This window comes from Megalobrama amblycephala, linkage group LG17 (assembly GCF_018812025.1).
Source record: "Megalobrama amblycephala isolate DHTTF-2021 linkage group LG17, ASM1881202v1, whole genome shotgun sequence".
NCBI classification, from domain to species: domain Eukaryota; kingdom Metazoa; phylum Chordata; class Actinopteri; order Cypriniformes; family Xenocyprididae; genus Megalobrama; species Megalobrama amblycephala.
In genome coordinates this window covers 19,455,134-19,478,452 of record NC_063060.1, presented here as the reverse complement: position 1 = coordinate 19,478,452, position 23,319 = coordinate 19,455,134, and the positions used below count along the sequence as shown (strand labels likewise).

At 36.0% G+C, this 23,319-nt stretch overlaps 1 long non-coding RNA gene across 1 annotated transcript; it reads right to left on the bottom strand.

Annotated features, from left to right (window-relative positions):
• Positions 1-2,374: 2,374 nt before the first annotated feature.
• Positions 2,375-23,208, bottom strand: LOC125251335. The gene is made up of 3 exons (XR_007180975.1): positions 22,667-23,208; positions 18,389-18,528; positions 2,375-2,779 (listed from the first exon to the last, which is right to left on the bottom strand). It is a non-coding gene; the product is annotated as an uncharacterized LOC125251335 (long non-coding RNA).
• Between the last annotated feature and the right edge of the window lie 111 nt (positions 23,209-23,319).

The window sequence follows — 23,319 nt, the reverse complement described above, 5'->3', positions numbered from 1 at the left end:
AGAAATGTCCAAGTGACTGTAAAAAAACTGTAATGTCATAGCTCATGTTAGTATAGTTAGTTGCTAGTGAAGGACTTGCCGTGAGCCTGTCATCATTTACACTCAACGGCCACTTTATTAGGTAGGCCTACGCCTTGCAAGTATCGGGTTGGACCCTCTTTTGCCTTCAGAACTGCCTTAATTGTTCATGGCATAGATTTAATAAGGTGCTGGAAACATTCCTCAGAAATTTTGGTCCATATTAACATGAATCACACAGTTGTTGCAGATTTGTCAGCAGCACATCCATGATGCCAATCTCCCGTTCCACCACATCCCAAAGGTGCTCTATTGGATTGAGATCTGGTGACTGTGGAGGCCATTTGATTATAGTGAACTCATTGTGATGTTCAAGAAACCAGTTTAAGATGATTGACGCAAACTCTTGATCAATATGCTCCAACTCCAAATTTTGCTATATATCCTAATCATTGTTAACATGTATTCATTACATCAATGAGCTTATTGTTTCTGCCTTAAATTAATACATTGTTAGCTAAATGCGTAATTTTTCTATGTACATTTCTGAAATTACATAACTTGGACACAGTCACCTCTGATAACAGATTACTCTAAATTGTAATGTTGACATGCATTTTCTGTAAAGCGTCTTTGAAACGATGTGTATTGTGAAAAACGCTATACAAATAAATGTGAATTGAACTCAATTGATTTGAGCTTTGTGACCTGGTGCATTATACTGCTGGAAGTAGCCAGCAGAATATGGGTATTCTGTTGTCATAAAGGGATGGACATGGTCAGCAACAATTCTCAGGTAGGCTATGGTGTTTAAACAATGCTCAATTGCGAGGATGGATCCATGCTTTCATGTTGTTTACACCAAATTCTGACCCTACTATCTGAATGTTGCAGCAGAAATCGAGACTCATCCGACCACATTTTTTTCCAATCTTCCATTGTCCAATTTTGGTGAGCCTGTGCAAATTGTACACTCAGTTTCCTGTTCTTAGCTGACAGGAGTGTCACACGATGTGGTCTTCTGCTGCTGTATTCTATCTGCTTCAAGGTTCGACATGTTGTGCATTCAGAGATGTACTTCTGCATACTTCGGTTGGAAGTGTGTTATTTGAGTTACTGTTGCCTTTCTATTTGCTCAAACCAGTCTGGCCATTCTCCTCTGACCTCTGGCATCAACAAGACATTTTCGCCCACAGAATTGCTACTGACTGAATATTTTCTCTTTTTCAGACCATTCTCTGTAAACCCTAGAGATGGTTGTGCATGAAAATCACAGTAGATCAGCAGTTGCTGAAATACTCAGACCAGCCCATCTGGCACCAACAACAATGCCACATTCAAAGTAACTTAAATCACTGTTCTTCTAAATTCTGATGCTCAGTTTGAACTTTAGCAGATCATCTGAACCATGTCTATGCCTAAATGCATTGAGTTGCTGCCATGTGATTAGCCTACACATTTGCATCAATAAGCAGTTGAACAGGTGTTTCAAATGAAGTGGCCGGTGAGTGTATATGTCATTTATGTCTCAGGTAACTGGCTCAAAAGCATGCAAGGAAGAAAAAGTGTCTTCAAGTAAAGATGCACTTCCAGGGGTGACCTATGCCAGCTGAGCTATTGCCACTGAGATAAATGATAATTCATCTAGATAGCAGATAGCTCTCTCTAGGTATTTTAGACCTCCTTGGTCCTAAGCAGTCTGTCTATTTAAAGAAAGCCTTCACATATATTTGTGTGCATGTTTTATATGCTTCACATGCTCTTTGCTGGGTAGTAAATGATTACATGTAATCTAGATTACGTAATCGGATTCCAAAAATTAAGTACTTGTAATTAGATTATATTACATTTTAAAATGCTCATAATCAGAATACAGTTATTTTTTTATTGATTACATGATTATATGTTATTATCACAATGGCAGTAAATTTTTCATAATTCATTGATTCTCCCTAATTCTTCTTTTTCATGTTTTAAATTTTCCTTTCTAAAAAAAAGCATATCGCTTATATACATTCAGAAAGTCTTCTGGTTTTGTGAAATTGCACACACAGACCACCCACAAGTCAGGTGGCTAATTACATGGAAAATTGAGAAATCACAAAGCACTTGACCACTGGATTTACAGAAATCATTTCACTTTTAAGTATTTTATCAACATTGCATTTCGAATCAATTTATGATTTATTTTATTATTAGCTTTTCATTAAACTCGGCAACCCCCTGCAGTTCCTTCACGAATCTCAATTTGGGAAACTCTGACATTATGTAATGTTTAATGCACTTCATATTGTTAATAACAAAGAATGGGATATATTTTATTTCTCTGTATTTTTATATCAAAATGGTACAATATTATCATATTCAAATCACTGTAATAAACGCCTTAGGTCAAAAGTAATGTAAAAGTAATCAAAAATACCTTAAATGTGTGATGTAATGGATTACGTTATTAACTACACTTTTTGTCATGTAATTTTAAATCAGTACCCGACTACCCGACTTTGTATGTAATCTACCCAGCTTCATCACAGGTGAACTGCCATGGACCTTTACCAGGTGTATGTGTGTTTAGCCGTGTGAACGACCACCCCTTTCTACAGGCGTCTTCACCCATGTTAGCTGGACAGGGGCCAGCTACAAGCCTGTTTGCTGTTGTGTGAAGCTGTTGCAGAGCTGTGCACTCACTCATCAGGCCCCACTCTCCGGCCCCAGGCTCTCACTCCTGACCTTATCAGCCACAGGACAGCGGTGCAAAGAACTGCAACAACAACAACAAAAAAATGTAATTAAAAATAAAAATTAATAAATAAAGAAAAATCTTGAAGTACAGCTATTTAGAATTTTTACATCGTGGAAATCTGAGTAAATTGTTTGAGAAAAGTCAACCATTTACTCACCTTCATGGCATTTCAAATGTTTGTTCGACATTCAAGTCGTTCATTTGACTTCATTTATTATGTAGAACACAAAAGAAGATATTTTGCACAATGTTCGCAGTGTTATTTTCCATAAAGTGAAACTATAAAGTATAAAGGAACTAAGAAGCTCCAACTTTGTCTAGTTATTTACTAAAACTCTTGCCCACTTCTGTAACGTAAAGGGGATGTATATTATGCCCCTTTTTACAATATGTAATATACTGTAAGTATCAGGTGTCCCCAGAATGCATTTGTGAAGTTTCAGCTCAAAATACCCCACAGATAATTTTTTATACCACATTGTACATGCCTATTTTTAGGTGGAAACAAAAACATGCTTTTTTGTGCATCTTTAAATGCAAATGAGCTGCTGCTCCCCACCCCCCTGTCCAGAATTGTGCTGTGCCTTTGCAGCTCGTTCCTCAGTTCCTCAGCTCTTTCCAAAACTAACAAAACATCTGTTTGGTTTTTATTATCATCTCTATCGCGGTCATGCTCACGTGACACTGCAGTTCTTCATCATCATGAAAGCGTATTATTTGCGTGTGTTTTAAAGTCATATCAGTTTAAACTTCTGATATATGGTTTTCTGAAACACTTGCACAGAAAGCTGGCAGTCAGATGGCGCGTCGCATGAGTATTAGGTTCTCTTTCGCATCTTATCAGGGCCTGTTCCAATGTGATGTCACACTGGAGTACATTCCTGAATGGCTCATTTTGAGACAATGTTTCAGATTTATGGGGAAGATAACAAACAGAGTGGATGGATTTGTAGTACAATAGGGTGATTGTGTTCACACACCACAGATATTTGTACATAATTATGTACAAAAACAATATAAAAGTGAATTTTTCATTTTAAAAGTGAATAGGTCCCCTTAAAATCATTCTACTAACTATAAGTAATTTGTCAACTAACTAACTCTCATTAGAGTATTAGTAGACTGTAGTAGACTGTTAGTAGTAGACTGTTAGGTTAGATGTTAGGGTTTTGGTTAGTAGAATATGTGGACATAGTTGCAAAGTTACTTATAAAACGGTTAGTTCCTGTCCTTGATTCTGATTGGTCAATAGCTGTGTTTTATTCATGATAAAACACGGCTATGACCGCTTCACCCAACGGTTCTGTGTATCACAACACAACACCCTTATAGCAACCACTCTTAGCAACGTAAACTGTATGTTCTCAATTGATATTGTTCATTGAAGTTTACTGTATTATGTAGAAGAGTATTGTGAGAAAGAGATTGAGTGAGCGAGTTTGTTACCTGCATTCAGATTTAGCGTTTTCCTTCAGGTCAATCTTCATGTTCATAATAAAAAATCTGTTTAAATGTCCGATGTATTATCCTGTCCTTTTAACAGTTAAGGGGTTTTCCCGTGACTGACAGCTGTAGTGAAAGCATTTGTCAGTTGTGTCTTGTTCCGTGTTCACAACAATTCAGACTTTTCAATGTAAAATTCTTTGCTACTGACTGACACATTCATAAAGACAGTCTTTGCCACCATCTAATGGCATAATAATGTAACTTCTGTTGCTGTTCATGATCAGGGTCTATTTTTTCCAGCGGAAGGAAGGCTTTAGTGAAAGTTTACTTCATGAAAGTTGCATTGATACATATTTTTGGCTTTAATATTTTAATTGTGTGGTAACCGTTTTATAAAAGCAATAAGGTACTTGAGGCTAGTGCTGTATTGTAAATAAGTCATGGCTGAAGGGTTTGCAGGCATTCCGCTTCACGTGACTTATTCATGATACAGCACAGCCTCGAGTATCTTATTGCGTATGTAAACAATGTTACATTTTTTCAGGATTTTTTGATGAATAGAAAGTTCAAAAGAACAGTATTTATTTAAAAATACAAATCTTTTGTAACACTATAAATGTCTTTTGTGTCTGTCCTTAGATCGATTTAATGTGTCTTTGCTAAATAAATGCACTAGTTTCTCAACAACAACAAAAAAAACGTCATTATGTAGCCTATATTTATTATCCAATACTCATTTCGTAATAGTAGGCTGCAAATACTTTCCAAGCAAAGTCATTACAGTATATCTTCTATTTTACAACTGCTCTGAATGTGGCTTATGCAGTCTTATCAGTTTTTAAATAATTCTTATTAATTTAAAAAATAATAATTCTTATATCAACAGTATTAATTCTTAATACTGGAATAATGGTTTACACACATTAGTTGCAAGTGCTATTACAATCTGTAGCTCAGTAATTAGGCTTTACAGAAATAATAATAATATGAACATTACCAAAGACTTAATCAAGATAAACTGCCACCTTTGACATGTAAAATACAAAAACAAGCACAGCCCTGAATCAAGCACGCATACCTTAAATGCACAGACAGATATATCTACAACAACAGCAACCATCGGATCTCTTTTCCTCTTGCTACACACTGGTGTGATAGCATCTAAAACATGTGCAATACATTTAGACTACAGTTACAATTAGAGTGTAAGATTGTTTGTGGAGTCAGTCACATTCTTCAAATGGATTTAAGAACAGGGTCATACAAGATGGATCAGCAGTTCACAGAATGCAATAGATGTTAAATAGCAGGGTGGGGAGTCTCAGTGTATTTAAAATTAAGTCAAGAGGTTGTCTATCTTGTCCTATTAGCTTGGAGTATATTTTAGGTGGATTTGTGAGGTCATGGAGAGGTGAGGCTCTTTTTACTGCAGTTCATTTGCTTTATCCTAAACATCCAACATGTGTAACCTCTCTCAGACTGCTCAAATTATTCCATGGAATCCATAACAATGACAGACCCCGACCACTAGCCTACAACATTAAACTCTCGTGGAAAGGCATTTCTAAGTGATTTTCTAAAACTCTTTATTTATTGAGTAATCTTTAAAAGCAAAATTTTGAAAGTCTGTCAATCCAAAAGGAGCTGCTCAGATGTCATTTTGATCTTCCAGGGTCTAAACAATGACTTTGCATCAGGTCAGCTGCCTAATTCTCGATCTTCCCACATGTCTTCCTGTCACTAAGTATAAACACAGTCTCTGTTTACTGAATCAGCCTTTTTTGGTAGCTCCCCACAGCCATAAATAGATGGCTTGTATTTGCTTTTTTTTATATGCCTCCAAGAGCCTCAAGGGCAGGAAAATAAAATATAAAAAGGCATCATGCCTTTCTTACCACAGTTATCCCAGACCATTCATACTGACTTACTGCATTTTCTATTTATAGCGTTAGTGGCCACAGTCCTCATTGCATTTTGTTATTAGTTATTTCAATAGAACATTCAAGGTAAATTGAGCACAATTAATCTGTTTAGAACAGAGCTCCAAATGACAAGTATATCAAACCTTTAGGAAAAAACAAAACAAAAAACATACTGCCTAGGTTGCAGAGTTCACAAGGGCATCAGATACAGGAAAGAAGTGTATTTGTGGCCCTTTTTGGTTTGGACCAACATATACAGACTATGCACACAGCTAAAATAAGCTTGACCATTACCCACTATTCTCTTTCCTTTTACTGGACAGGGTTGGGGATGGAATGATATGAAACCAGCAACTGGTCATCTGTGCTGTGGTTATTTAAAAATTTTTTGCTATGATAATTAATAGACTGTATGTTGACCAGTGTTGGGGACAGTTACTTTTAAAAGTAATACATTACAATATTGCGTTACTCCCTAAAAACGTAACTAACTACATTACTTTTGCGTTACTTTTTCTAACCTAGGCTAGGCTTTTTTTTTTTTTTTTTAAACAACAACAACAACAACAACAAAAGTTATATTTTTGGCAAATTACCAAAAGTGAACTGAAAAAAAAAGTATATGCAATTATATGAAGGAAATGCAAATCACGTCTGTACAGTAGAGGGCGCAGCTCAAGCAAACCTTTCAGCTGTGCTGCCATTCTGGATTAGGATACAGCAGAGCGGCTCTGGGATACAGGAGAAGGAAGTTCAACACTCTTATTTCTAAATCTAATCTAAAGTAATTTTTGCTTATTAGTATGGATGAATTAGATCATTGAAGGTCAGCAGCAAAAACACTGGTTAATAAAGTGAGATTAAATACATAAAGTATATTTGTGTAATTTAATATTGTTAATTATTACAGGTTTGCGTAAAATACTGAGATTGCATTTCAGTGTTTTTATTCATTTTAAGGAATACTGAATGCTTTCATGCAAGTGAAATGAGTAAGTGCATGTTCACATAGTCTAGAACTACAATAACCATCATCTTCACACAGCGCACAAAACATCTCACTCACGATTGCTCTCAACATAGTTACAGGAGAGCAGTCAATAAATGTGAAAAAGTAACTTAGATATTTTGTTGTAAATTGAAAAAGTAATGCATTACTTTACTAGTTACTTGAAACAGTAATCTGATTACATAACACATTACTTGTAATGCTTTAACACAGACGCTGATGTTGACTACTTAAAATCTAAAGTTAAAAATGTAATGGCATAATATGCTTCCAACAAATCATCAGTGCTAAATTTGTGTAAATTGTCAATGCAGTTTAAAGACTTAAACTGATTAAGAGTCTAAAAAAATAGGACTATATGTTTACTTGCATTTTTATTTTATTTGTGTAAATAAGGTGACTATTAATAATAACTATTATTACTTAATGGATTAATAAAATTGTTTTTTATGGCGAAGTGTGTGAGGTAAATGGTGTGTGGTGTATATGCATTTAACCTGTAAACCTTGAAAACATTAAATGGATTCATTTGAATTCTTTTGAAGTTAAATGGACAAAAATGTACAACGTGAACTGTACAACAGGATTGTGATTCATTGTGATTCTTCAGAATATTTGGGTAACACTTTATTTTGATGGTCCATATTAGACATTTGACTAACTATAAGAAACTTTGTGACAGTGAACTTGTCAACTAACTCTAAAATATTATAAGACTGTCTGCTCATTATCTGCTAACACTTTATTTTGATGGTCCACATTCTACTGACTATAAGTAACTTAGGAACTACATGCCAACTTATTCTGTGTACCTTAACCTTATAACACCTTATTCTAACCTAACAGTCTTCTACAGTCTACTAGTGAGAGTTAGTTGACATGTAGTTACTTATAGTTAGGAGAATGTCTAAAGTGGACCATTGAAATAAATTTTAACCAATATCTTTTTCTTTAACCAATATATTCTGACTGGCATTTTTCAAACATTTACTCTTTAACCCACTGTAGAAACTAAATATTATACCATCAAACAAGCTAGCATTTCATCAGTGAAAAAAAAAATCATTCTATTCTGAATTGCAGCATTGCTTTCCCCATTTGATCTGTCTTCCCATGTTCATCTGTCTTCTTCACCTGGTGGTCTGAGGGAGGTCAGAAATCACTCTGTGGACTGAGTTAGTATCATGATCTTCTGTTGGTTGCTGAGTGATGGAAGAGGCGCAGCACACTTTGTGTGGCCTGGAGCACAGAGGAGTTATAGACCTGCGGACAGCGAATATGCAGTGGGTGGTTCTACACTTCCTCTTCATCGCTCAGATGGAGAGATACGAGCAGATTCAGTGGAATGAGAAACTATATTTAGGGACAAAGTGAGAGAGAAAGAGCTCTTTGCAAGCTTTCATTGATCACATTTCAAATAATGAACATGATGATATCTGTTTTTGGACTGAACCTGTCCTGAGAGATCTCTTCATTGAAAGAAATTGATTATTTATCAATTGAAAAGATATGCCTCAAGTTTTTGTTCTACGTTTATTGTTCTTCATGTTTTTACACAATATGAAATTATTTAAGTGGTTTGTCATGTATGAATATGCAAATACATGTATTGTCACAGTTATGTCTAGTTTGTCTTAGTTATCATACTGTTCGCCAGAGGAGGACTGGCCCCCCGACTAAGCCTGGTTTCTCCCAAGGTTTTTTTTCTCCATTTTAACATCTATTTGCCACTTGTTTGCCACCTGATGTCACCTGTTGGAGTTTGGGTTCCTTGCCGCTGTCGCCTTTGGCTTGCTTAGTTGGGGACACTTGACATTTGACTTGACATTTGATATTCAACAGTATTCTTGACATTTATTCAACAGTGCTTTGATCTGCCTGCATTGACACTATTCTTGAAGAGCTGCTGTGCAGCAAAAATTATGTACCAGTTATCAATGTAAAGCTGCTTTGATACAATCTGCATTGTAAAAAGCGCTATATAAATAAAGGTGACTTGACTTGACTTGACTATCATGGACTTTTAATTTGTTTTCATTCATCACAAGTTTTCCCGCCACTCCTTTGTTACCATGGTCACCGTCATTATGAGTTTGTTTGGTTCAGCTGTATTGTATTAATCCTCTCATTTGAGTTCCTATTTAAGTTGTACCCTCACGTTCATTCTCTGTCTGGTAACCGTTACATTTAGTGTGTTGCCCTGCCTGTTTGCCTGCCATTTAGATATTTTGTCATTAAACTTTGTGCTGGAACTTATTCTTCATCTTCGTGCCTTCTTCTGCAACAACCCATGACAACTATCCATTAATAGACTGATTTCTGCGAAAAGTATACTGTCAAACATGATAAAAATAAATGAATAAAACCATGACAGTATCCTGGTACAACAGCATTGATTCAACCAATGGTGTGACTATGGGGTAGGGCTGTTTGATAGGCCAACCAATGAAAGGCAGGAGCCAGGGGAACTGTTTGAGAAACCTGTTTGAAAACATTTCTGCTTATATGCCCCTTTGAACGTGACTGACATCATGAAGTTCATATGTATGGCTTTTCTAATGTAGTAAATATGCTAGGTAGTTCACCTGGTACATCAATACACTTATGATGCAGAGCGCTTGGGCAGGGTCACTGTAAAAGTGGCTTAAAGTGAATTCAAGGGCCCTCTCTGATCCCTTACATTTGCTCTTGTTAACACTGTCTCACATTTGCTTTTGTTAGGTTTAGGGCAGGTTTTAGCTTAGGTGGTAAATTGTTTTCAAATGCGATAGAGAGTTTTAGTGCCTCTCACATTTCATATCTGAACTGTCACAAAACATACTACAATCAAAATAATAAAACATTACCACATTTACATTCATCTGTTTTGGATACAGCTGAACATTTTTAACTCCACTCACTGGAAATTTCGATTTACAAGACCTGTGAAGACACATTATAATATCATTTTGCAGAAATGTCGCAACAAGCAACATTTTCCTTTAAGCTACATTTGACCTGAGAATAAGTTAATTAAAATTCAATTAAGGGGGATTGTTGTCATCTTACTATTTGTTGCTCCTCATTAATTTAACAGAAAGTAAAAATGAATTAAATGAAAGAAGAATCCCAGGTGTTTTCATAAAGATATTTTGAAGAATACTTGTAGCTTGACTACACAAGAGCCCACGATTGTATCTCATGAAACACAAAAACATCTACTGTATTTATCAGATCATTTACCCAGCACACATTCCAGACAAGCAGTCCAATCAGGCCCCATGGGGCCCAGCGTAGGCTTACAAACTACAGTGGCAGGGCCTTGTCTCTCAAAAAACAAACTGTGACAGACAAAGACATGGGCCTATCTATAAATCATACTGATATGTCTGCCATCCCACAGACAGCTTGTAGATTTTGCCTTGTGCTGTGCAAAGAGGCATGCTGATATCTTTGTGGAGAGCTCTCGGGAGCAGGAAAGAGATTGTAAATGACATTTATTGTCACGCAAGGCCAGTGAAGTGTAAATGACTTCCTTGTTTGGTCAGAAGATCGTTATAGTGCCTTTTATGCAAATAAATAATTAAAAAAAGAAGAAAACATTCGGTTTCTGGATTTTGATATATATTATTTCCATTCAAAAGGTTTCTGTAACTAATACTATGTTCTCTCACTATGAAAATTCAGCCACAACTCTTGCAAGACTAGTAGATCATATCTCCATTCAAAGATGCCTGACATACTGAGCCCAAGTTAATCTATCTTAAAGCTCCTCATAAGCATCAGACCTCAGCAGAGGTCAGCTCCAGAGGGGCTCTGCAGTACCAGCGACTGAATAAGCAAAACCAGATGGAGAATGAAGGGGACTATGAAGCCTTCATTCAATATGAGAGTCCCCCAGCTAATGCTTTACATTACTCCTACTTCATTGCCAACTGCATACTTCTCACCAGGGGTAGTTTCTTGGTTTGTTAGGGGATACGTTCTTGGATATTTTTCTGTTTGTCAGAATAATGAGGTTGCGATAATAGGATGAGTTTCAGCCATCATTTTTCCCTCCTTGTAAAAGAATCTGATGTTTGGAGACATGATTAACTGGGCCTTGAGATAGTAATGAAAATATGGGCTACTTTGATAAGCATCGTATCAAAGTTCAGCAGTTCCTCAATGAGACCTGGCTCAGTCACATTTTAGACAATGGCTCACAGATCTTTTTTTTTTTTTTTTTTCATTCCACAAACATATCAAATGTGATCTTTTCTACATAACACATAACATTTGATACATTTCATCAGAACTGCTCAACAGTTAAATGGTGGGTGTCACATGTCCCATGCTCTTATTGAAAGTGTTAGCATGATGACATATTGTAAATTTGACTAAAATCACCTAAAGTTACAAAATTTCTGTTTATGCTGTGCTGACCTTAATGGCAGTTGTCTTGTACTTATACTGTCACCTAGTGGTGTTGATTGTGCAAAACCGTTGTTTTTGCCTGATCCAGGCTTCATGCCTTTTTTAATATTGTGACCCAACACGCTGACAGTTAGCCATGTTGGGCCATTGCTGAACATCTGTGGTGTGTTCCGCACCATCAGAAGTAGTCAAAACTGTATCGGTGGCTTTTTGGCCGATTGAACACGTTGAACCGGCATTGGACAGTCATTGAAACAGATCACTTTGATTGGCAGTACAGGAGAAGAAAAACCAAAGTGATAAAAGCAAGCAAATTACGTCAAGATGGAACGCACAGAAAGCTCTTCTATTTTCACATTTTCATCTTACCTGAACATTCCAATACATAAATATTTTCATAATGACATGGCAGTCTGATATGAAGAAAGTGAAGACCAACATGATTTATATTCAAAATGGTAAGCAAACACTGCTTTTTGTATATCCACAGCCCGGTTTCCCTTTTTGAATGACAAATGCAGGTATAGACAGTTAATTTCTGTCATTTATTTAAATGCATTATGTTCTTCTATTCAGTAACCTTGACTTCTAGACTAGAGATGTCTTGTGGCACAGTGCCAGGGGGAGACATGGAGTCAGGTTTAAAGATAAACAATAATAAGCCAGGCTTTCCTCTGGCTGGGCTTAATTGTATTTACCTCAGTGTCACATTAGCTTTGAGGATTGGACCAAGTCTGGTTTTAGTTTGCAGAGAGAGCCTTGAGGTGATTTTCACAGATGAAACTGGCGATACTGGAACTGCATGGTTTGCTGTACCTGATGATACTAACAACATTCTTACCCCCGGTTTTACAGACCAGACTTAAGCATAGTCTCAGACCAGTGGTGTGCGGTGGTGTTTTAAAATGAGGAGGCAAATTCTTTTTGTATATATCAAATATAAATTTATGTCCCTGTTACACAATTTCCCTGGTTAAATAAACATTACATATAAAGAGAGACCAAATGCAATTATAATTTGTATTTTTACACTATGTAATGTTCTATTTATTAAAACCAAGTATAAATTTCATCAAGTTAGTGTTTTTACTCATTTTTACATTTATTCCCAAATAATAGGCTAACTAAAAGGTAACAATTTAAACAATATCTATATATTATGTGTGAACTAATGTTCATCCTTTCTTTTTAATAGTCAATTTATTTTCAGCAGTCATCAAGCTTGTACACACTGGTCAGTGGTCACAGACACAAAGATGTACCTTTAATTTCACCACATTGATTGCTCACTAAAAACCCCACAGTCATCATGTTTTCTGCCATTTCAAGTTTGATTTTTAAGTGACATAATGCAGTAAGGGGGCGCGAGTTGTTTACTTTCTTTTTAATTATTCTTCCCATCGATGTCTTCATTCAGGCTGATTCCACGAGAACGCACATGAAAACAAGAGGCAGGATTTATTGCACGAACCAATCATATCCAATCATAACCGATCATATCCAATCATAGCGCGATGGAGGCACTGCCTCCTCTCACGTGACTTTCCCCCATTCATTCTCAGTTAACCCCCACTAAACCCACTGTACGCTTTAGGGGTTCTGCTTTAACTCTGTGAATCTCAAGGGAGGCACAAGAGATGCGGACTCCCCGCTGTAACTTCATCTGTGGGTGTCGCTGTTGGACAGTGTTTATTTTGAAAAAGGAGTCACTTTTACACTTTTTAATGTCACATTTTTTTATATTTGCGTTACTTTATTTTTGTAATATCTATTATTTTCTCATCCAGTTTTTTTGAGGAGGCGATGCCTCCCTTGCCTCCTCAGAGGAAACACCCCTGTCCCAGACTAAAATACATGTTTGAGCTGTTTTAACTGAAAGCAGCTTTGACATATCTGTATGTCAGTGCCATTGTTATGTCTCAAGATGCACACCATTTATGTTTTTGTTTCTTTTTTCTTTTTTCCAATGCATGTTTATAAAAGCCACTTATATGCCCTAATTGAACTAAGGCCTAATCCTGGCTTAAAGGGTTAGTTCACCAAAAAATTGAATTTATTATTATTTATTTCTCACCTTAATGCTGTTCCACACCCGTAAGACCTTTGTTAATCTTCGGAACGCAAATTAAGATATTTTTGTTGAAATCCGATGGCTCCGTGAGGCCTGCATAGGGAGCGATGACATTTCCTCTCACAAGATCCATAAAGGTACTAAAAACATATTTAAATCAGTTCATGTGAGTACAGTGGTTCAATATTAATATTATAAAGCGACGAGAATATTTTTGGTACGCCAAAAAAAACAAAATAACGACTTATATAGTGATGGCCGATTTCAAAACACTGCTTCAGGAAGCTTCGGAGCGTTATGAATCAGCGTGTCGAATCAGCGGTTCGGAGCACCAAAGTCACGTGATTTCAGCAGTTTGGCAGTTTGACACGCGATCCGAATCGTGATTCGACACAGAAGAATCATAACACTCCGAAGCTTCCTGAAGCAGTGTTTTTAAATCGGCCATCGCTAAATAAGTCGTTATTTTGGTTTTTTTGGCACACCAAAAATATTCTCGTCACTTTATAATATTAAGATAGAACCACTGTACTCACATGAACTGATGTAAATGTGTTTTTAGTACATTAATGGATCTTGAGAGAGGAAATGTCATTGCTCCCTATGGAGGCCTCACTGAGCCATCGGATTTCAACAAAAATATCTTAATTTGTGTTCCGAAGATTAACGAAGGTCTTACAGGTGTGGAACGGCATGAAGGCGAGTAATAAATTACATTATTTTCATTTTTGGGTGAACTAACCCTTTAATCTAAGCCCTGTCTGTGAAACAAGGCCCTAGTGTCTTAACTGAGGGATGTGTTCCATTTGCCTTTGTCTATAGACTCAAATCAAGGAGACAAATTATTTGGGAGTTATTTAGGTATTGACATTGTTTCTAGAAGCTATACAGTTGCTGTTAAAACATAACCCAATGAATGAGCTGGTTACGTTTCTTAGATGACCAGCGAAGAAACAAATAACAGAACAGAGTGTGGGTAAGCGTCTATTTTTGCTTGGTTGAACAATATGAAAATATTTTCTTGCCATAAAGCATTCATGCCCTGAAGTCTATGATTATCTCCACAAGCCTCAGGAATTGGGAACCACATTTACGTCACAATGGTCATGATTCAGTGTAACGAAACCAAACTCATCAGAAGTGAATTCTTTACTGAGCTAAGTTTAACCATGTCCTATGGTGGAAGAAAAGAAAATGTGTGCAAGATCATAGATACTTTTTTCAATATAAAGCCAATACACAGCCAAGTATACAAAATGGGGTATGAACTGACAAAAACCATGCACTGAAATCTAAGCCTGATTCTCTGTATGCCCACCACTGCTCTGGGCATTCTTGATTCTTGAGGCTGAGTTGGTTTTATTTGCTCTGTCAAAGCACTGTTTGGAAAAGGAAGTCAGAGGGTTGTGTGGATCATGTAACAGCCTCACACTGATCCATATCTACAGCAATCCCTGACTATGAGATATGTGCATGAATTGAAGGCTCATGGTATAGCACAAAATATAAGGAGGCACAGAATTGCTTCCAATGATTAAGCTATTTCCAAAACAAGAGTGTTTTGGATTGAAAATGTATGGCAGACAAGGCTAGAAGGGAAACTTTGTTGACTATTGAGTGTTGAGAGGGTTTTGGGAGTTTCTTTCATGTTTCCCAAAGGATTGATTTCCTTGTGGAGTTTCTTTCTGTGTTGAACATGTGTCACTCGTTGATAGAGGAAAATGTACACAGGGCAAAGGTGAAGAGATAACATTTCCTCACAACTGCAGTCATAATAACATGCCCAGGAAAGAACTGTTGCTCTTAACCAGAGCGAGGAGACATGCTGTATCAAGAGTTCCTCTCTTTTGGAAAGTTCCAGCTGGCATTAGATCCAAGAATGGCTAGGGATTGGAGCCATGTTGTGTTTTAGGAAACAGCAAATGTGTTTTACTTATTACTGGATTTCCATCTCTACCTCATCAGGACAGGTTCAGCACCAGTTCAGAGGAACCTCCCAATCTCAAACCAGGTGTTTTTTGACAAAACAGAGTGCCTTGGCAATGACGAAAGAGCAGTTGCATGAGGGAATGACCAAAGATTTTGGGGGAAGGGTGAGATCACACACTACATTGAGAGAATGGAGCATTTAATAAGTTGCTCTTTGAAAGCCACAAAGACTTTCATATATAAACATTTCTACAACCGAGTGACCCTTTTAAAAACTGAACAGTCCAATGTTCAACAAGCATCCTGTTGGAGAGGAAATAACGCTGTGTGGGTGTGATATTATTTCGACTTAATGCTGACCTCAACAGCTAATATATCATGTCAAGCTGTTAGCCCCTTTTTGAAAAAAAAAAAGAAAAAAAAAAGAAAAAAAAGTGCTTAATTCTATTCAGAGTGCACTTGTCATTTGCATGTACTTTATATATCAAAAGTATGTTTTATACTAACAGTACAAACTGATGAAATAAAAGGCCATTTAGGAGAGAATGCTTTTATGACTGTTAATTTCTTAACTTATGAGTTCTTAAGTACATGTTTGAAAAGTACAGTTTTTAATAATGTCAAATTTTTAATGTCAGTTTATTATAATTACATTGCATGCAATTAAGTGTCTGAAAACTACATTTAGTAAGCACTTAAGTATATTAATTGCATAAGTGCTCTTGCTAAAGTGTACTTTTCACAAGGGCCTGACAAATTACTTTGTATCTTTGCTAATGTTTTACATGTTGCTGCTTTGTAAACTCATCCAAACCAGCCTTATTATGTTTTTATTAGACTCAGGTGAATTACAATGAAACAATAATAATGTTGCTCTGAGAGACGACTTTTATTAGCTTGGATCTGTCATCATCTTCCCTATATTTACTAGTGGGAAGCAGAAAAAGGCACAGCGATACTCGCAGAGCCAACTGTATGCAATGTGTGTGGGATTGAGTGTCGCCTATTTAGTTCTCTCACAGAGGTGCCAGTTCGCCAGAACTTTTCGCAGCACTGTCTCCCCAGACCAATGAAAACAACATCCCTCCGCACTCCGCAAAGAGAAGCAGGAAAATAAATGTTAGACTTTTTCTCCATTACTGCGGCTCGGGCAAAAGGGCACACAGTGTTCCCAGGATCTCTCGTGATGTGGAACGGAATAGGAAAAAACTTATTAGGGGAACCAAGAAGAAAATGTTAATCCTTTTAAGAAAAATGGTGAAGATGAAAAACTGATGTTCAGCTTGCTAAGAATAACTGTACAATATCTACAATGCTACACACAGTCAAGAGAATGAACTGTCTCATATATAATATGTCACATATATAATCGACATTTCCTCAACAAGCTGTACACGTTTTGGTACCTTTAATGTAAATGGCGAAAATTACTTTGGGTTAGAAGTTTGTTCATATCAATAGTTATGTCTATAAAGTCTATGCATTTTTATTTTTTTAAACTGTTTTATGATCTGCTGGGTCATGTCCACAGTTCAAACAATGTTGGACAAGTGTATTTAACCTGAAAGTGTGCTCGACCATGCATGAGATGCACAAGCTGTTGGAAAACATACCCCTTCTGTGCGAACTGAATGTAATGTTAATTGAATGAAGGCTTTACATTTAAGTGAAAATGTATTATTTGAATTTATATTAAGTGCAATTAGTTTAATTTTTGTTTAAAAAATGTTTTTTTTTTTTTTTTTTGGTAACACTTTATATTACAGTGCCGTAGTTACATGTTAATACATGTATTTACTATAGTAATAACAGTAAATTATGCATAATTACAAGTAACTAACCCTAAACCACACCCTAACCCTAACTGTAACACAGTTACTATACATGTAGTTAACTAATAGTACTCAGTACTTATTTGAGTAATTACAATGTAACTACGGCACTGTAAAATGAAGTGTAACCAAAAAAGTATATTAACTTTTAAAATAACGTAACACTGCAATATAATCAAGTACTTTGTGTGCTAAATATGCTTTAGTATAAGTGTATTTCTTTAAAGATTATTAAAACAATGATTTTAAATATAGATTTAAAGTAAAATCTTTAATTCGACATTATTACAGCATTCACTGTTAATAAACAGTTATGGAAGTGTACTCTAAGAACACTTAATTGTCTTTTTATTTAATTATTATCTGCAAGTGCAGTTTTTTAAATAGATGTTAAGTGCACTATGAGTGCACATTCAATACAATTAAGCACACCTCTTTTTCACAAGGTTAACTTAACAATAGTGAATTCTGCCTTTTATTGAATGCACTTATTACTGTATAGGCAAGCAATCCTAATGCTTGTCTGAGCAGTGACATATTACCTATACTGTGATTAAAATTATTAATGTTGATGCATTTGAACAACTACCCATTTGGTGGATTCTGCAGAGGATTAAAAGGCATGTAGGGCCAAAGATAGGCCCAGACATGTCCTGCACTCACCATAGTAAAACACAACAGTAGTCTGTCATAGATTTTCTATATGATATCAAAAAGCGTTGGTATTCTAACCATCCCAGCTGATTAAATCTCTTGACGGCAATGCCACGTCCTTTTAATTTTAACAGCTGTTTTTTTTTTTTTTTTTTTTTTTTATGCTAATATTATTTGCAATAAAATGTTCATACCACATTTTTTTTTTTTTTTTTATCACCAATATTTTTCTTTTTATTATTATTTTACTATTTGCTATTGAGACTGTTCAAAAGGATGTATTCTGCTGATAACACTGGTGAAGGTTGCAAAAGAGTAAGTTAATCATATTCATGATGACAAAGGTGATTTTTTTCGTTCACAAGCCACCTTTGTTGTTCCTGCTGGAGAGACCACCGGGTTAGCAGGGAGCAGTCAGAGCGCAGAGGGACAAGAGGGGTCTGATGGCAGGCTGTGATAAGCAGGTAAGCTTCTGCCTTTCACCGTATTGTCAGCAGGTCCAGACAGATCTGTCAAGAGAGAGAAAGAGAGACACACATCTGAAAATGAATACAAAGCATTCATTTCCCACTGCAGAAAAAAGCAAATATACTGCGTATCTACAATTGTGCTGTGGACTGTTTGTTTTTTTTCTTTTCTTTGAGAGAGTTCAACCAAAAATGAAAATTTTTGGTTGAACAAAAGGAGACATTTGAGAATTCTATGGTAGGGTTCTAGGTTAGGGTTAGGTGTTAGGGTTTGGGTTATAAAGTTGACATGCATTTGCAAAGTAACTTATAGTTAATAGAATGTCTACCATTCTCTTTTCCATGCAATTACAATGAATGGGAATGAGATGAGAGTTTCTTAACTTAAAAAAGGATGCAAAAGATTACCATTTATATACTTTTACTGTATTTTTTACTGTATTTTACTCAAATAGCACTCCATATGCTAAGTCTCTTGATGCCATTTTAAGAAATAATTTAATTTTACTAATCCTCAAAGTCATATGGCTTTGTAACAACATGATTATTGTTATTATTATTATTATTATTGGAATATATATTTATTCCTTATTACTAGTCCTTTCTTAGAAATATATCATTTGGGATGCTTAAAATGTAATTTTGCTGTGGAGTTACTTCAGAAAATAGAAACAATCTTCTTCACTTATCATATATTAAAGCTTGCACAAGACAGATCTGTTTCCCTGAGTAAACAAAATTCTGTTTCCTTACTCTGCCAAAGACAAAGCAAATTCTCGCTGCACTTACAGTAACCACATCCTTGACCCAACAGGAATCTCTTTCAGGTTAGTGACAAAATCCTAGCCCTCAAACTAACAGGCACATTTGTGGTGAACCATTCCTGGCCCTGGGGCCAGTCCTGTTAGTCTCTATGGCACCAGGCAGTCCTGAAAGACACATCAGGCACTCTTTTGTTTTCACAAGAGGGTCAAGAGAGCTTGTCCTTTACAACTTAAAAGGCAGAGCGCTACGGGATTGGCATTCAAGCAAAGCCTGCACAGGTCACATTACTTTTTGATTCACCATGATTACATATTCAGTAAACAGATTTAACATTAGAGCTCTTTGTTAAGCTTGGATGGGGATTCAATTTACTCAATGTAAACATAAAATAAAGTAATGGCCTTCTTTTTCAATACTCCCACAGTCTCAGCTAAGAGTTCTTCTCTAGGACTTCCTCTTACAAGCACATGAATCAGTGTTAATAGACATTTGGCTAATTCTGGCTGAATTCAACATGCTGAAAGGAGATCATCTTGAGGTGTGTCTCATTTGGGCAAGGCTCATCTGGGTGGCAGCTGAGAGCTGTCAAGGATGAAGACATTGGTAAAACGCACATGTGAGGGATATTGGCATTTGTAGGAAATGAGCCAATGGTGTTTCCGCTCCTGATTCGCTTTTTCCCATTGCGGCTTCCAAGTCTTTTTTATGGAGCCCATTAAAACAGGATAAATACACCAGCATCCTTCTTTTTTTTTTTTTTACAAAATCGTTCCTAAACGCCTGTGTGTAAACACACTGAATGAGAACTTTCTCCTGAAGACCTTGAGGTTTATGACTGAACACCAGGCCGGAGATTTGCAATTGTACTCTCACACAATGCCTTTATACATTTTGCATTACCCCCTGGAGAAATCAACATCTTGACTGCATCTCAATAGAGATTGTGTCTCCAAAAGTGTTTAATTAGGTAACCACAGTAAGAAAACCTTAGTTTTCTCTGCTGAATTCAGCCTGCAGCCAAGAGCAGTGTTTCCTCTCATTTGGGGAGCTTAAAGCTTTGATTCATTGCCATATATTGTGTATTTTCCAGCGTAGGCCTGTAATTATGGTGAATTATCAGGAAGTTGAGTTTCCAGCGGTTTACTGTTGATTTGGACTCTAAAGACTTTGGAACAACATTGGAACAAACACCTTCTAAGGACCTTATCTTGATTGTTTCTGTATTTAAGGCATGTTAAATGCATGTTAACACCTCACATATAGCATACACATTCATGTGAATCTCAATGTCCAGGTCACATTTCACCACATCTGTTTTAGGACTGTTGAGACTTTTGGGGTTATTTATTTATTTATAGATTTTTTTTTTTTTTTAATTATTTAATTAAAGGGAAAACATAACCATTCTGTGTTACAGTAATTAGCGCATTACAGTAATGTGCTTAATGGGCCCTTTTCACATTTCTGTGGTTCTCAGAAGCAGAAGTTGTCATAGTTGGGTAAACTTCTATAGCGGTGAACGGGAGATGACAGCAAATAATTTTTAAATTCTCATTTGCTGTAATAGCAAAATAATAATAATAAAATAATAATAATAATAATAATAATAATAATAAATACATGATAGCATTTCCACAACTTTCCAAAAGAGGACAAAAATATAGCGAGATTACAGCAGTCAGAAGAGAGAATGTGAAATTTGCCATCACTCCCTAAGCTGTATTAGAAACACCCTTGCAGAAATGTGAATTATTTTTTTAATAGATAATCTAACACAAAGTATAGTGTAAGAAAACTATTTCATTTTTAAAAAATAAAAATATGAAAAACTTAACTAGATTTGCAATGTTGATAACCATGGAAATGCATCACAGTTATTTCTGTGACAGTCTGTGGTCCATTGTCAGATATAGATAGATATATATATAGAAAGTGATATAAAGTTTGATGTATAGTACTTTACATGCATTCATACAGTTGGTGTGATATGTCATATGGTATGGTGTGAGAAGGCAAATGTTGATCCAAATGCTGCAAAACGTGTTTTTTTTTAAAATTTTATTTATTAACAAAACAAAAATGGGAGTCCAAAAACAGAAATAACGCAACAGCTTTAAAAATGCAGACAATACACAGCCAGGAACTGGGGAAAATGCAGGGCTTAAATACACAGGATAACAAAGCAGACTAAAAACAGGTGTGCATTTTCTAATAATTGCGATTATTAGTAAAAAAAGTAATCATGAAGGTCCACCCCTAAACATACCCATCACTATAGGGCATAAGCAGATTGTACTAAAATGTACAAATGAGATTTAATTACAAATTCATATGAATTAGCCACCTATTTAGCAAAACGTAAAATAGTTATGAATTGCCATGAGATTGTGTTGCAAATCGTGGCAAAAAATATATTATATTATATATATATATATAAACTTATCCAACTTTATTCACATACATACATACATACATACAATGCACTCAGAGTAATAAATACTACATAGCAAATCTCAACTGCCTGTTTTTTTTTTGTTTTTTTTTTCTCTCATAAAATGTAACCATCATGATTTTTTGGTAAAGCTTCTTTGAGGAGTTATATAAATAAATTTGACTTAACTTCATATAATGGTCCTAAAATAGGCTTGATAATAATGATTCTAAAATTGACATTGTTTTAAAGGAAAATAAAATTATTATTTGGATTTTGGAGAGAAAGATGACTTGTTCTTGGCAGGCTTGTGAGATTCACCATTTCATGTGATTTTCTTGTCACTCTGAAGTGTGTTTCTTTTTTCTTTTTCTTTTTTTCTTTTTTTGTCTCCATGCCAATAAAGCATATGTAAGTACTGTGTGTTGATCTACTCTTGAAAGAAATTAAAGTACTGATGTACTAGTCTGAGCAAGAGCTTGGTCCATGTGACTCATTAGACTTGTAGCTTGTGAATGCTCGGGTCTGTGATCTTCCTGACCACCGTCACAAAACAGACATTCCTGCCGTCAGAGATCTAATCAGGCAGGGAAGTGGCACCTCAGGGTCCTTCAGGTCAGATAACGACCTCTCCCCCAGGGCTGTCATTCTCTGTGACCATCAGACTGACCTTAGTTATTCAGTTCTAACTCTCACTCTCTCTCTTTCTCTCACTCAGCTGGTATTTTGATTTATTCAGTGATACTTTTTAAAGGGCTGCCAAGAAATTGGACATTTGGATGAGAAGCGCTCAGAGTAGTTAGGAGAGATATTTCCCTGATGTGAACTTACTTCAGAGAGCAATTAATAACTGAGCAGAATGGTTCTTTAAGATTTATTGAATAGAGAACACAGTAGCCATTCAAAACAAACATTTTTTAAAATTATTTTAGGGGATTTATATCAAAGTTCACCCAACAAATTAAAATTCTGTCATTTACTCACCCTCATTTTGTTCTAAGCCTGTCTTTCTGTCTTCAGTGGAACACAAAAGGCAAAATTTTGAGATATATTCCACTCTTTTCCATAAATTAGCAATTCGCATAAATTGGCAGTACGTTTTACATCATCAAAATAACATCAACACATGACAAGGACTACACAGAAACTAAGGGATTATATAAAAAAGGAAACAGAGATGCAAACTAGACTAATTAACAAGACACACCTGAAATGAAGACACAAATCAAATCAGAAACCTAGGATACAATCAAGTGGCGGGAAACAAGGAACAAAGGAGAACATGTGACTAATTAAAAACAAACACATTCATGAACACAACAGGGAAACAGATCAAAAATCAACTCAAAACAGACATAACCCTGACACCTATCTTGCCGTCTGTGCTTCGGTTTGGTTTTAAGAGAGGTCAGGGAAGCAGAGATAGGGTGAGGTTTATCTCTTATCAGTCCTTCGGTGTCACACAGAGTTGGGGGAGGAAGAAACATGCACTCTGATCATTGATTCAACATAGAACAGGATCCAGACTGTTTGTCTTTCTGTCTGTCTGGAATGAGATTGTTGGTTATACTGATTAAAGAATAGTCTGGCACTGAGCATGTTTAAACAACATTCTCAAAGACCACATCACTACAGTA